The sequence below is a fragment of the Lissotriton vulgaris genome, chromosome 1_2 (assembly GCF_964263255.1).
Source record: "Lissotriton vulgaris chromosome 1_2, aLisVul1.2, whole genome shotgun sequence".
Lineage (NCBI taxonomy): Eukaryota > Metazoa > Chordata > Amphibia > Caudata > Salamandridae > Lissotriton > Lissotriton vulgaris.
In genome coordinates, this window is record NC_141686.1 from 157,182,229 (window position 1) to 157,197,282 (window position 15,054).

Sequence of the window (15,054 nt, forward strand, 5' to 3'; positions counted from 1 at the left end):
CGCCCCCACCACACGCCCACAGCACAACGCAGACACGCCCACAAAGGACTACTTTGCTGGCACGGTTCTTTTACCTTTTAATTGTATATGGTGGGCGTCTGCATAGCCTATGTCCTTCTGCTGCAACTGCCCTTTCCAAAGCTGTATTGGGCGTTGTGATTGGTGCTGTGGTTCCTGAGATTACCCGCCTCAAAGGTTTGGGCTCTCTCTTTATTATTTTAGTACTAGCAGCCCGTCCCGACCTTGTCCGGGAGCAACAGGCTTCCCCGACCCCTGCCCGCCCCGACATTGTCCAGCAGCTCGGGCCCCCGCCCGGCCCATCCCCGGCCTGCCCCGACCCCCGCCTGCTCGACCCCCGCCTGCCCCGACCCCCGCCTGCCCTGACATGGGTCCCCTTACCTCATCTGCCGCTCCTCCCGCCTGTCCACTGCTCGCACCGCCGCTGGCCTGTCCGCTGCTCCTCACGTCACCGCTCCTCCCCCGTGCCACGTCCGCCGCTCCCTTACCTCAGTTGCCGCTCCTCCAGCCTATCCGCTGCTCGCACCGCCGCTGGCCTGTCCGCTGCTCCTCGCGTCACCGCTCCTCCCCCGCGCCATGTCTGCCGCTCCTCGTCGCGCTCCTGGACGCCGCTCCCCCCCGCGCTCCTGACGTGAGCACGCACGTCGCGGACGGCACTTCTTCGGAGGGACTACTTTTTTTTTTACTGTAAATTTTATAAATAACGTTTTTTTAAAAATGTTTATAGCCTATAACCATCTACACACCCTGACGATTCTAACGGTGCATCGGGTGTGTGGATTGGCGCTGTGGTTCCCGAGTTTACCCGCCTCAAAGGCTGAAAGTTCTTCCTTTATTATAGTAGTATAGATATATATATATATATATATATATTCCAGAGCGTGAGGAAGGTGACGGTGTGTTTAATATATATATATATATATATATATATATATATATATATATATATATATATATATATATATATATATATATATATATTAAACACACCGTCACCTTCCTCACGCTCTGGAATAATCCCAGCCAAGAAAAAAAGTTAACGGACACGGACCATCTGTAGTGCTCCAATTTTTAATCCAGGTGCAGAAAAAGCCTCATGACGTTTCGGCTCGCAAGAGCCTTGTGCACATGACAATGTTCATTTACATGAAACACCATTTTATAATGCCAGTGATTGGATAAAGGTCGTCACATGGGAGGGCAGAGTGTTACAACAAACATAGAAGAAATACTTAAATATCTTCCTAATGTATCAATGATTGTAAGACACATTCAAGCAGATTTAGCAGAATCACGGTAAAATACCCAAAGCAAACATAATTTAAGGAAATATTTGGAGTTTTTTCCTCCTCTAGATATGTACAAAAATCGTATCACCAAATAAATATACGAAATACATAGCCAACTTCCAATAGATTACTTAGGACTGGAGAGTTCAAGTCACGGTAAAATACCCGATTGTATATATTACATAATTTTGATTAAACATTGCGATATCATAAAGTGCAAATGCATACCAAATTAATATGTGCAAAATTCGCAATAGTGCAATTTATCAATGTGCAAAACATAGCACAATGTGCAAAAACTGTAAAGTGCAAGGTGCTATTTTTACAGTACTAGAGTATTTTCCTTATTGTTAGGATATCAATCCAGACTTAAGGTCCCTATCACACAATGCTGTATCACTATTGATTGGGCTTATGTAACTACTTGAATCTCAGTGCGTATAAAATATATACAGGTCCATTGACATCAGCTGTCCCCAATACATTTTTGATGAAACACATACCTTTTGTTTGACCTTCGTATGCTGCTTGTATTGTCTTATCTCTAATATGTTAAATTGTATTTAAATAACAAACACCGTGTATAAAGTGCATTAGAAGGATGAGCGTGAATGACTATCCGGGACCAAAGACCCGCCTAGTCTACCACACTCAACCACACCCATCTATGTGAGATCAGCCTATTATTCAATTGGCGGTAAGCACAGGTTAATGTCTGAACCAATCAAGACTTGAACAAATAGAATGATATATACATTCAATGCTACATAGAATAATTCCCAGCCGGGCTAAAATTATCCTGATATTTAAGGTCACATTTCATAATTTTAATATCTAGGATAAATCAAGGTAAACACGTGTACAGATCCTCCGTAACATTGAGTCCCCCGGGGACCCGGGTTGTTAAGTAAAAGGATATACCTGGTTTCAAGTCTCCTCAGTTTGGTTTCCCTATCTCCACCCCTTCTACTGGCTAAGATGGAATCAATAACCCAGTATTTGAGCATGTTGTTATTGCTTTGGTGCATCTCCCTAAAATGCCGGGCACCTGGGTAGGTGTTATCACCATTAGTAATGGCACGTAGGTGTTGTAAGATGCGTTTATGTACCGCAAGCTTCGTGCTACCCACGTATCTTAATGGGCAAAGGCATTGGAGAATGTAAACCGCAAATTCGGTTTTGCAGGTTAAGACCTGTGTGATAGGGTGAGGGATTTCTGTGAAACCGTCCATGTAAATTTTGGTATTTATTCCATGGACACACGCCTTGCAAGTTTTGCAGCGATAAAATCCTTTATTTTGTTGCCACCATGATGTTTTGTTAAATGGTTCAGGACTAGTGTCAACAATTTTATCTCTAAGGGGGGGTGCCTTACTGAAGGTTAGTGAGATCTTTTTTGGAAGAGTGTTTCCAATGACAGAGTCACGGGTAACCAGAGGCCAGTGTTTGTTTATAATTTTGAATAATTCTTTGTGCTGCCTACTGTACCCTGTTATCATTCGAAACTTTTTATTTTCCTGGCCAACCTCATTATCTAAGGTCCTCCTCTCTGATACTGGCCGCCCTTTACTGCCAGTTAAGAGCTCCTCCCTGGTTGGTAACATGGATTTTTCCAAGGCTTTATGAATTATATGCTTGGAATATCCACGTTCCAAAAATCGTTTGACACTATCTTCCTGAGCTGCCTTTAAGTCCTCGGGGTTGCTACATACCCGACGTAGTCTAAGCATTTCCCCATAGAGGATGCTTGAGATTAAATGCGCCGGATGGGCACTGGCTGCATGGAGTATACTGTTTCCAGCAGTTGTTTTCCGGAAAATTCTGCTTTCAAGATGGCCATCAGAGATGTAAAGTTCAGTGTCTAGAAATGTAATAGATTCCTGGCTAAGGGTGGCAGTGAACTTAAGATTGAGGTTGTTGTTATTCAAATTGTCTATAAAATCCAAAGCTTCTTCTTTACTGCCCCTCCATATAATCATCAGGTCGTCTATAAAACGATACCACCTAATCAAGTTGTAAATAATAATGTTGTGGTATTCGGGTCTGAGGACCAGCTCCTCCCAAGCTCCCATGTGCAAACATGCGAAGCTTGGGGAGAAGCTGGCCCCCATTGCCACACCCTGACGTTGGCGGTAAAGTTGCTGATTAAACAAGAAAAAATTGTTCATCAAGCAAAAGCGAAGCATGCTCAATAACATAGTGTTGTGATCTTCAAACGTCTGCATAGCCTATGTCCTTCTGCTGCAACTGCCCTTTCCAAAGCTGTATTGGGCATTGTGATTGGCGCTGTGGTTCCTGAGATTACCCGCCTCAAAGGTTTGGGCTCTCTCTTTATTATTTTAGTACTAGCAGCCCGTCCCGACCTTGTCCGGGAGCAACAGGCTTCCCTGACCCCCGCCCGCCCCGACATTGTCCAGCAGCTCGGGCCCCCGCCCGGCCCATCCCCGGCCTGCCCCGACCCCCGCCTGCTCGACCCCCGCCTGCCCCAACCCCCGCCTGCCCCGACATGGGTCCCCTTACCTCATCCGCCACTCCTCCCGCCTGTCCACTGCTCGCACCGCCGCTGGCCTGTCCGCTGCTCCTCACGTCACCGCTCCTACCCCGCGCCACGTCCGCCGCTCCCTTACCTCAGCTGACGCTCCTCCAGCCTGTTCGCTGCTCGCACCGCCGCTGGCCTGTCCGCTGCTCCTCACGTCACCGCTCCTCCCCGCGCCATGTCCGCCGCTCCTCGTCGCGCTCCTGGACGCCGCTCCTCCCCGCGCTCCTGACGTGAGCACGCACGTCGCGGCCGGCACTTCTTCGGAGGGACTATGTTTTTTTTTTTACTGTACATTTTTTAAATAACGTTTTTTTAAAAATGTATATAGCCTATAACCATCTACACACCCTGACGATTCTAACGGTGTATCGGGTGTGTGGAATGGCGCTGTGGTTCCGAGTTTACCCGCCTCAAAGGCTGAAAGTTCTTCCTTTATTATAGTAGTATATATATATATATATATATATATATATATATATATATATATATATATATATATATATATACAGATATATATATATATATATATATATATATATATATATATATATATATATATATACACACACACACTCACATACACACACATACACACACATACACACACATATATCTTTCTCCTTGCCATCTGTCACATACACTTATAGTAGCCTTTTCCATTTTGTATCATGTGGTCTAGGTGTTACTGGTGTAGGTATTGTGTTTTAGTGTGTTTTTTTTCTGTTCAGCCTTTCCCATTCCTTAGGTTGGTTCTCATGAGACATCTGTATACAATGCGCAGAGTCGAGACTTACTTTTCAGGTGAGGGGAGTGATGCGCTCCTGACTGTTGCATCTCGTAATGTGCATTCCCCATACCATCTTCTGCTCTGATGGGCGTCAGGCACCAGGATCTCTCCCAGTCCCATGCCAGGAAGGCCAAGAGGCAGCGGGCAGCGGGGGCCTGCGCCCACCATGCTGGTGATGGAATCAGTTTAGCCTCAGACATCTGTCTGGGTTCTCCAGTTTAAGGGAAGGTTGTGGTGAAGCCAAAGGAACTGGGGCAGCAGGTAATAGCCAATCCGAGCAACCTTGAGCAACACCCACTCCATCACTGTGTGGGGAGCTCAGTTTGCACTCCACCAGTCCCAACTTCAGGCTGGGGAACACAAGAGTCTCAGGCCTTGACCCTGATGCAGGTCACCGTTGAGCCTCATAAACAGCGTGAAGGTCATTGATGACCCTAGTACCTGCCAATGGAGGTACTGCAGGGGGAATCACTGGTGATCTTCCTTGGTGACCCTGGTTGGAAGAACAGCAGTAAGTGGAGGACTTCATGGGCAGGAGGGAAGTCATGTGATGTTTATATTTGGGCTGTACGGTGAGCATCATTGATGAGCTCGGTTGGGGTGATTGAAGTAACTGGTCAGCTTTGTAGATAGATTCGAGTCATTGGTGGGTTTGGTAAGATGGCAGACAGGATGGTGCTACTGCTGGTCTCATTAGTCGGCATCAAAATCATTGGTGATCTTGGTAAGTGATCCGTAGTAGTTAATGGACTTCGAACTTACGATGGGTGGCATTGGTGGGCTTGATAGAAGAATGGGATTTATTGGTGAGTTTGGTCAGTTGGATTTGATTTGTTGGTGTGCTTGTGAGAGAAGATGGCAGTCGCTGGTTGTTCTGACAAAAGTCCTGGGTGAACAATATATTTAAGGGGGCTTGACAGGTCCGATACACTTTCGAACATGAATATCCCCAACATAGTATACTATACGGAATGTTCCACTGCATTAAAAGTGAAAGTGATATCTTGGCTTTTGGTTTATTTGGTCCTGGCATCACACTAATCTATTGTGAGCGAAGAGACCTAGCCTGTCCCTGAAGATCCACCATCTGTCGTGTGACGTGGAGCGGCATACCAAGCATGCCATCATAGTCGACAAACGATTACCGCCTCTGTCCTGGCTGTGTCCCATAAAACCAGGGTGGCAGCATATTGTGTTTTGCAATTTGTAGTGTGATCAGTCTGTGTCAGTCCTAAAGAGTGTGGTTTAGGATCATCCTGCTTGCAGCAGCTGCTGTGTGGATCTCTATCTACGAAGCAGTTCACCCCGTGAGGACGGGCACGCTACCCACGGCCGCCAACTGGTAACGAGGCGCTTAGCTGCACCAGGGTCAACAGTGACTAACATGAGTGGGCAAATCTGATGTTCTTGCTTCAGATGTTTTGACATAAACACCGCTAAAGACACTGAATTGAGTTTCACACTTATCTTGTGAGGACATTTGAATGATCTGCTCCTGTGCCTAATCTTTGCCTACATCTTACTACAGTGAGGTAATAGCAGTGTCTTTACCATAGTGTCCAGGAAGACGGTTACCGGGGAAGGAAGGGGAAGTGCACCGTCTCATGGTTAAAGTGCATGTTACGACAACATTATTCAATATATTAAATGAATTATATTGTATTTAGTTCTATTGGAAATAAAATGACTTTCTTTTACATAAAAGATGAGCGTTGGTCAGGACAATAAGGTATTGTCTCTGTTGGTTGATTGTTGAGTTCTGAACTCTTGCCTCCCACAATACTCACTGAGAAAGCTGTGACTGCTCACTGCTTCTGCCCTAAACGTCAAGTGCAGGGAGGGATGTACTTATTATTAGGACGGACATAGATGGCAAATGACCTCAGCCCCCATGATTGGGGCTTAGTAGCCCTAGTCTGATCTAGGGGTCCTGGAATGAGGTCTGACCATGTACATTGCTGGTGGACCATACAGGTAGGAGGTCAATTCTTGTTGGGATCGCCTAGTAGGGTGTGAATCATTTATGCACACTTAAAGAAACAAGACCAACATGTTCTTTGATAATTCAAGATCTGGAAAAACAACTAGGATGCCTGCAGCCTTTTGATGGGTTAGTGTTTCAACCCCTGTGGTTGGACTTGTAGCTGCCTATTATGGTACTCTGGTCCCTCAGGCTGAGAGGAGTTAATTGGTCCACTAGGTAGAATGAACAGGAACCGAAAAGGCTGTCACACTTTAGAGAAGGCTTGCCACCATTCCAAGAGAAAAATACCAGTCATTTATTTGTTGTTTCAAGAGTCTGAAACAGACCAGGCATGGTACTAATTAGGACTTTAAGTGAAACTGTATGAATTCATTTGTAGCTTGGTTTTTCTGCCTTTGTTTACTTTAATTATTAGTCAGGAATCATCAGTGCATCTCTAGAACACATTTAAAGTGCTTTCTATTGCTATTTGCTGTTTGAAGTATGCACAGATAAGGGTTAAAAATACTGACTTTAGCTTATTTTTGTACCGACCGGGACATTAAAATACCGGTGGTGCCAGTAGAAAACAGGTCTGGTGGCGACCCTACTTCAGAGGCACTGTGAGACTCTAGATCTGTAGATCTTAAATGCAGGTGTACCTTGTGCTATTTTATTTATTTAGTCAGTTAGTTATTTATTAAAGGTATTTGTATAGTGGGGACCCAGCCAAAAGGCAATGGTGGCACTGCATATAACAGGGGAAATGCATATAGGGGCCAGATTCACAAAGGGACTTATGACTCATAAAGGTACGAGTGCGGAGTCTCTGTACTCAGGGCGGAGTCTCCGCAATCGTGAAGGAATCTTCGCACTCGTGGAAGAATCTCCGCATTAGTGACAGAGTCTCTGCACGGTGCACTCTCTGCAGTGCGCCGTGTGGAGATTCCGCTTAGTCTGCACTCGTATCTTTATGAGTTGTAAGTCCCTTTGTGAATGGGGCCAGTATTATTGACGAGAGGAGGCGGGCTGGAAGATGGAGTGAGAAACGGATTTAGTCATTAAGGTAGATTCTGAAAAGATTTGTTTTTAAGTATGTATTTCATTAAAGGTATGTAATGCGTAATGCCTAGTGCACTCCCACCCAGCAATGAGCTGAAGAAGCTTGATTATAACAGTGACAGGGTGCGTGATGACGTCGAAACGCCTCAGCCAACAACATTTAACATCAGTCAATCAAGGGATTTGTAAAGTGCGGCAAATCTCAAGGTGCTGGAGTAGCTAGCTGCTTCATGGTGATCTGTTCATTCGAACGGCCAGGTCGTGAGTCCTTTCCTGAATTGCTGGAGTGATGAGGCGGTCCTGAGGTGTAGGGTAAGGTCGCCAGGTGTGAGAAGGAACGTCCATGTATACTCTGATCTGAACCCTCCCAAAAAATGGTGCATTTCAAAAAAATATCTTTGTGAACTGATTGTGAAACGTCGTACTGAGCGGACGACAGTCGCTGGTCTGTGGCACCTCAAAGCTGATGGGCCACATCTGGCCGCTTTGGAAAGCTCTCAGAGGCACAGTTCACATTCTCACAGCCAAAATCGCCCTTGAGAGGACACATCTGCCAGGCAGTCCTTGGGTGGGGACCACTGCCCTTGCAGCTGTCGCGGAAGTGACAGGTGGCCACCATGACTGAGTGGGACACCGTAAAGGGAGAACACTACAAAGAATAGAGGAAACAGAGGAAATGTAAGGAAGTGGCTGCTTATTCACATATCGCGCCAATCTTAAAGACTGCTCTATACGGGGTCCCGCTCTACACGGTGGTAGAATCTCTGTTTACTCTCAGAATAGGTCCACCATGGTGTACTTGGCCCATTGGCCATGTGTATGTGGAACTAACCTTGAGCTCAGAAACCCAAGATTGTTGTTGGAGCCACAGCACTGCGTGGCAGATGTGGCAGTGGCCGACTCATAAAGCCATTTCTGGGTATCTAGGCCTGCCTAAAGCAAGCAAGAAGACAAGAAAACAGTGTGTAACTGCGCATTACTAGATGGTGCGGTGGTGCTGGACTCTTAGAGAGACCCTCCTGCCCCACATGGTCAATATATACCAGCATGCATTGCAGCATTGGATAGATGACTCCATTCTATCAGTGACTGTGTTAATGCCGGGCTTTTGCCACTTGCGCGTCAAGACTTAGCTTTAGGGACATGGAGCCTCTAAAATGGTTGTGGTGTTAAGGGAGAGTCAGTCACAATCTAGCCGATGCCTCATGTGACTGACTTTACCCCAGTCCTGTCAGCAGTGGGCCAGACTGCCTCAGCGCTCAACGCTGTATATTCACTGCATGCATTCATAGCTGCCACAACTGTAGGGCAGCCTGAACTCAAGGAGACTCACTGATTGGTTAGCAATACTATTGATCCTGCTGTTGACCTCACAATCCTCAGTCATTCACAAATCTCTACAATCCCCCTCAAATTGATGTTTCAAAACAGTGAGCGGTAAACCCAATGGAGAATGATGTGTTTGGGAGTTTTGTAAACAAAAACCAGGCTCTTACGGATGTTCAAGCAACATCTAAACACTTTGGGATTACAATGGTGATTCTTGTCCGCCATGGCCTCTCCTCAAGTTCATCTTCCCACAGCAGGGCCTTCCTCTCAGCTGCAGTCGCTTCACTTCAAGCATCATGGCGGAGCCACAAGAGAATGATTGGGTCGCCATTTTCTCCTATTTCCAAGGGCAATCCCGACACACCAAAAATGCTGCCATTTGGTATGTGCTCCGGGCCTCTCCTGTAGAGTGCAATGTTGTCTTGGACCAGTGGCGTAATGCAAACAAGCATTGGCAAAGTCAATGGGTCTCAGCCGTCTGAGAGCTATAGGTGTTGTCTATGTCAATATCTTTCAGCCATGCTGAATAGCAGCATGGCTTCTGTTCAGCATGGCTGAAAGTCATGTAAAACAGCGCTGTGACCCAGCATGTGCTGTATTCTATACTCACATATTTGCGCTTTCATCCGCAAAATGGAGCAAACAAATGTAAAGCGTATGGGTGGGCTGAAGAGCACTAAAGGTAACCATGTCTCAAAAGGCCTGACACATTCATGCTATGGACAAACAGGAATGAAGTATACAGGAGTGATGATGGTAGAAACAAATGGTACGCCTATGGGAGTGCTGAAGCCCACTGAATTGTAAACAACATGTCTCTTCCAGACAGGCATGCGCTGTCTAGCCAAAACCTAAAAAATGTCTATTCAAGGTTTTCCACAAACTCCACTAGGCTCCTGGGAGCTACCCTGTCCTGAAAGGTGCAGGGCACCAAAAAGAAAAACAAGCACATGGATGTGAGCAATGAACACGGTCACAAAAACAGACACATATATGCTTCCACTGAGGAAAGGGGCATGGCTACCAAATAACTTCCTTTATCCCCTTAGCAGTAATAGCAAGTCACTCCTGTCGAAAGTTGGCAACGAAGAGGAAACAAATAATAAAGGCAAGGATGCATACGGCGTAGATGGTGGAGTGAACATATACGTTGGAGCGCAAGTCAGGTAAAAATAGGATATTGGTAAAAATGAAATAAAAAATGGATGACACAGCATATAGTTTGACAGAGACGAAGAACGAAGGAGTCCGAGGGTGATGTTAGCCGTTGGCATTGAAAAGTACAGAGAAGGCACACAGATCTGGACATACCCTTTTTACTAAGGCACATTGACTGCACCATGCCAATGCAAGGTGCGCGGCATGCCACAGAGAGCTCTGGGTGATTGTATGGTGGCAAATCACTGTCTGTAAGTGAGCACAAGCGTAGCACCCACTTTACCAAAGCATCACTTCCTACACTACTCACGCACACTGAGACAACTTCTTCTATTTTAGACACGAGATCCGCCTCCCACGTCTTACTGTATGTGTAGAAATGCAAACCGTCTGTGATCAGAAAACACACGTGTGTTAAGGTATTAGCTTACGCAAAAGAGTAAGACGACACGTACAAAAAGGGTAAAGATCTGAGTTCTCATCAATCCTGTATGATTCATTTATAAAATATGAGTGTATAGGACACTGAGGGCCAGATGTAGGTAAATGAGATTTACCGATTTTTAATTACCGAATTTTACCGATTCGGTAATTAAAAATCGGTAAATCTGAGGGGTGGATATGTAGGAACATCCAGATGTTCCTTTTACCGAATCGGTAAATATCTGTATTTACCGATTCGGTAAATACCGACCGGTAATGCCCCATTCATTCCTATGGGCTTTGAAGCCCATAGGAATGAATGGGGCATTACCGGTCGGTATTTACCGAATCGGTAAATACCGATTCTGACAAGGGTGCAGGGGGTGTCACTTTGACACCCTCTAGCACCCCCAAAAAAGGTTTGGGGGCCATGTGGCAGGCATACCTGCCCTAAGGGCAGGTCTGCCTGTCATATGGCACAGGTGTGCATGCACACATGTGCATGCACACCAGAATCTGTATTTTACCATCAAATAGTATTTGATGGTAAAATACCGATTCTGTAATGCTTGTGGGACTCAGAAGAGTCCCACCTACATATCAATTTTACCGAATCGGAAAAAATACCGATTCGGTATTTTACAGAATCGGTAAATTTACCGATCGGTAAATTTACCGATTCTGTAAAATACAGGGCCCTACATCTCAAATTGCATTTACCGGTCGCCCATAGGAATGAATGGGGCATTACCGGTCGGTATTTACCGAATCGGTAAATACCGATTCTAACAAGGGTGCAGGGGGTGTCACTTTGACACCCTCTAGCACCCCCAAAAAAGGTTCGGGGGCCATGTGGCAGGCATACCTGCCCTAAGGGCAGGTCTGCCTGTCATATGGCACAGGTGTGCATGCACACATGTGCATGCACACCAGAATCGGTATTTTACCATCAAATAGTATTTGATGGTAAAATACAGATTCTGTAATGCTTGTGGGACTCAGAAGAGTCCCACCTACATATCAATTTTACCGAATCGGAAAAAATACTGATTCGGTATTTTACAGAATCAGTAAATTTACCGATCGGTAAATTTACCGATTCTGTAAAATACAGGGCCCTACATCTCAAATTGCATTTACCGGTCGGTAACGGCCGAATTCGGCCGTTACCGACCGGTAAATGCCTACCTACATCTGGCCCTGAATCTTTGTTTTGTACACTAATTCCCTCTGGGATGTGATTCTAATTTAAACAACGAGTAATTAATTTTAAGAAAGTGATAGAATTGTGTTGTGTTTTTCGCAGTGATTACTTAGGTTGGAAATGCAATATAAAAAGGTGGCTGTCCAAGACAGTGTATATAGCGCCTAGATTTCAGAATGCAACCATGTCCCCAAGCAGAAGAAAAAATATATACGTTTTAGACAGAGCGAATAAAAAACATGAGCAATCGTGTGTAGTGCTCAAAGACAAAGAAAAACGTTGCTCCTAAAATGGGAGCGGAGGATTAACACAAGTACTTGGCCCATGCTCTGGGGGAGGGCTAACCACAGGAAGAAGCATGGGCTGAAGACCAGTGAGTTGTGGGGCTGAAGAATCTGCAGATGGGTGGGGCTGAGGGGTATGCAGATGCTTGCATTAGACGCCCTGGTATAGACTTGCCATTCATAAAGCCTTAATTTGCTTCAAAAATACTTTTCAAAGATGGCTGCCCTTTTTTACCACTTGTGAATGCAAAATATAAATCTCTGATGTTGCTCGAACGCTGGATTTAGAGAATGGTTAGTAAAAGCCCTGTACGCTTTTTGATAGCCCCTCATGTTAGGAATAATTATCATCTTGAGTTGCCTGGTTTTACAATACCTGAAACTCAAACATGCTCTAAAACTACACTCTTCCAAAATTGACCCACTGACCATCCACAAACCACCCTGTGTATCAAGATTTTACAAACCACCCTGTGTCTCAAGATGTTGGTCCTTCGAATTTGTCATGCTCTACTTATGGAACGGACTGCACCCTCAATCCTTTTCGCAGTCCAAATTCCCTCATAACCTACCACCTTCATCATACAAACAAAGGCAGCTGCCCACGTTTGTGGCATCCTCTGCAATCAATTGCACTCCTGGATGTGCGCCTGTAAATAACAAGCATTGGCATAGCCAATAGGTCTCGCCTTTGGGACCTTATAAGTGTTTAGCCATGCAACAGTTAATGTTGTTGCAGTAAGGATATTGTGCTGCATAACTAAATACTTATAAGGTCCCAAAGGAGAGACCTATTGGCTATGCTAATGCTTGTTAGCTGGTAGCGGCTGGGCAGAGCACATTCATGTGGAAAAAATTGGCCAATCGTTGCCATAGTAACCAACGCCCTTTTTAAGAAAACAACGGTCCTTAGGATAAACACAATGAACCATACAATGGAAAATATAGACTAGAATCAGTACTATATCAAGTAGTTTCAGTACCCAGCCGGGCCTGAAAGATTTTATTCAAGTATATACATGAGTAAGGAAGACCACAGGGAGGGTCCAATTCAATATCTGATAGGGTACAAGCCTGTACCTATCCAAGAATCACTCAAAAGAGATTCAAGAGTGAAAAATAGAAAAATATAGAAAAAGGAGGAGACAAGAAATATCAGGCAAGAAAGACGTGGGAGCCAACTGTCCCTTGCATTTAAATCAATCATGGGCAAGTTCGGACAAACAATTACTGTAATGGGATAAACACAATGGAAAATACTACAGAATTGCTAAAAATGTCGACGGCGTTTCGATCCCTGGCCCCTAATGAACTGGGATCATCATCAGGACTTTGTATTAAGTTGCCTGTTTTGCTATTGAAGCGCCTGTGCAGAATAGGAAATAGGAGAAATAAACAGAAAAGAAAAATACTTAATTAAAAACGACACATCTGTCAGACAATTTAAATAGAGTCTCACATGGTTCCATCATTACAGCATGCCATGGTGCCCACAAGACGATTCAGCACACTTATTCTTACTCTCAGTTCATTACTTAGCGTCCCAATTATGCGGACGAGTGCATAGGCGGCACGTGTGATACTAGGTGCCGGGTTGAACAGAGACCTCTTACCGAGTGTGTACATATATCAACGTTAACATGCTGGCTTGCGGGATAGCTGGTGACAATTCTGGCAAGTACATGGGCTCTAATAACGGGTACATCTTATATACAGTTGACATGCTAGTCTGTGAAGTGGAGCGTGATCATGCAGATCAGTGAAAACTTCAGAGTGGAGTATCCAACCGATTAAGTGCCTATTGTGGTTTCGTGGTAATACGGTGCCTGAAAGTGAATGGAGGCTGGTGTGAGCAGCGCTGTCACACAAATGGCTGCCGGAGACATGGTGCACCTAAACGGACTACAGAGTCAGACACCGAAGTAACCCCTACGATGATAATGGTATTCAAGCGGGTATCCACTGGGTCTATGCGATAGGATGCAGACTTCGCATTTTATGTGCACTCGCGTAGCCTTGTTAGCGACCTGACGCGCAGCTCATCAACGGGCCAGACTTACAAACAAACAAGCACATTCTAACCAAGCTCAAATACATTCTGTAATTAAACCGTTCCATCACAAAATAAAAATCTATTCATAATGACAAAATAAGGAAACAGGTCTCTCTGCACTCACCAAGAGATGTGAACTCTGGGGGCAACCAGCGACGTCTGATTAATAACCAGCAGCGGCAGCACGAACGTACAGTTGCCAGCAGGGGTCAGGAGGAAGAGAGATAGAGAGAAAGGGAAATAGTAAGAAAGAGAGAGGGGGGAGAGAGAGAGCGAGATAGGGGGTGAGAGGATGAGAGAGAGAAAGAGAAAGCGGGAGAGACAGAGAGAAAGAGAGAGAGAGAGCGAGAGGAGAGGGAGAGAGCCCGGGAGTGATGTGTGCGCGCGCGCACGCAGTCTGCTAATTTCCAAGCACGGCACTCGTGCTTGTGGCGTGCCCCTGCTCGCCCCCATTAAGGTGGATGCCGCCACAAGCACAAGTGTGTGCTTAAAAATGACCAGAGCGACGGCTTACGCGCTGCGTAGGCGAGACCTAAAAACGTGTTCTTTATATAGCGCTTGATACCGCACTTCTGCCAATTCAATTCTAAGCGCTGCAAATAGTGGGTGTTACTGTCATGGCATTCAGGTCACCAGCCTACGGAAGGATGGAGGCTGCATCAGCCTTGCTGGGATTAAAAGCTTGTGAGCTCGAGTTTGTGGCTTGTTTACAGGTGAGTGTTCAACTCACTGAGCCATGCTTCTGCTTAAAATATGTATACTCTGTGAACATGCTCTAAGTCTATTATAAGTGGAAACAACAGTGGTCCTATGTAGAGAGATAATTACGCACAAAAGATAAATATAGACACAATGGATGCTATATTCTCAGTTGACTTGCCCAGCCAGGCAGAGGTCTAGTATTTAATTCTCAACACAGTATTTATAAAATACCTTCAACAATTT

The 15,054-nt window shown here is 45.3% G+C and overlaps 1 protein-coding gene across 1 annotated transcript in view; it reads left to right on the plus strand.

The window, feature by feature from the left end:
• SYN3 (synapsin III) overlaps nt 1–15,054 on the plus strand; it is a 1,181,147-nt gene that overhangs the window by 355,842 nt on the left and 810,251 nt on the right. The window lies entirely within an intron of this gene.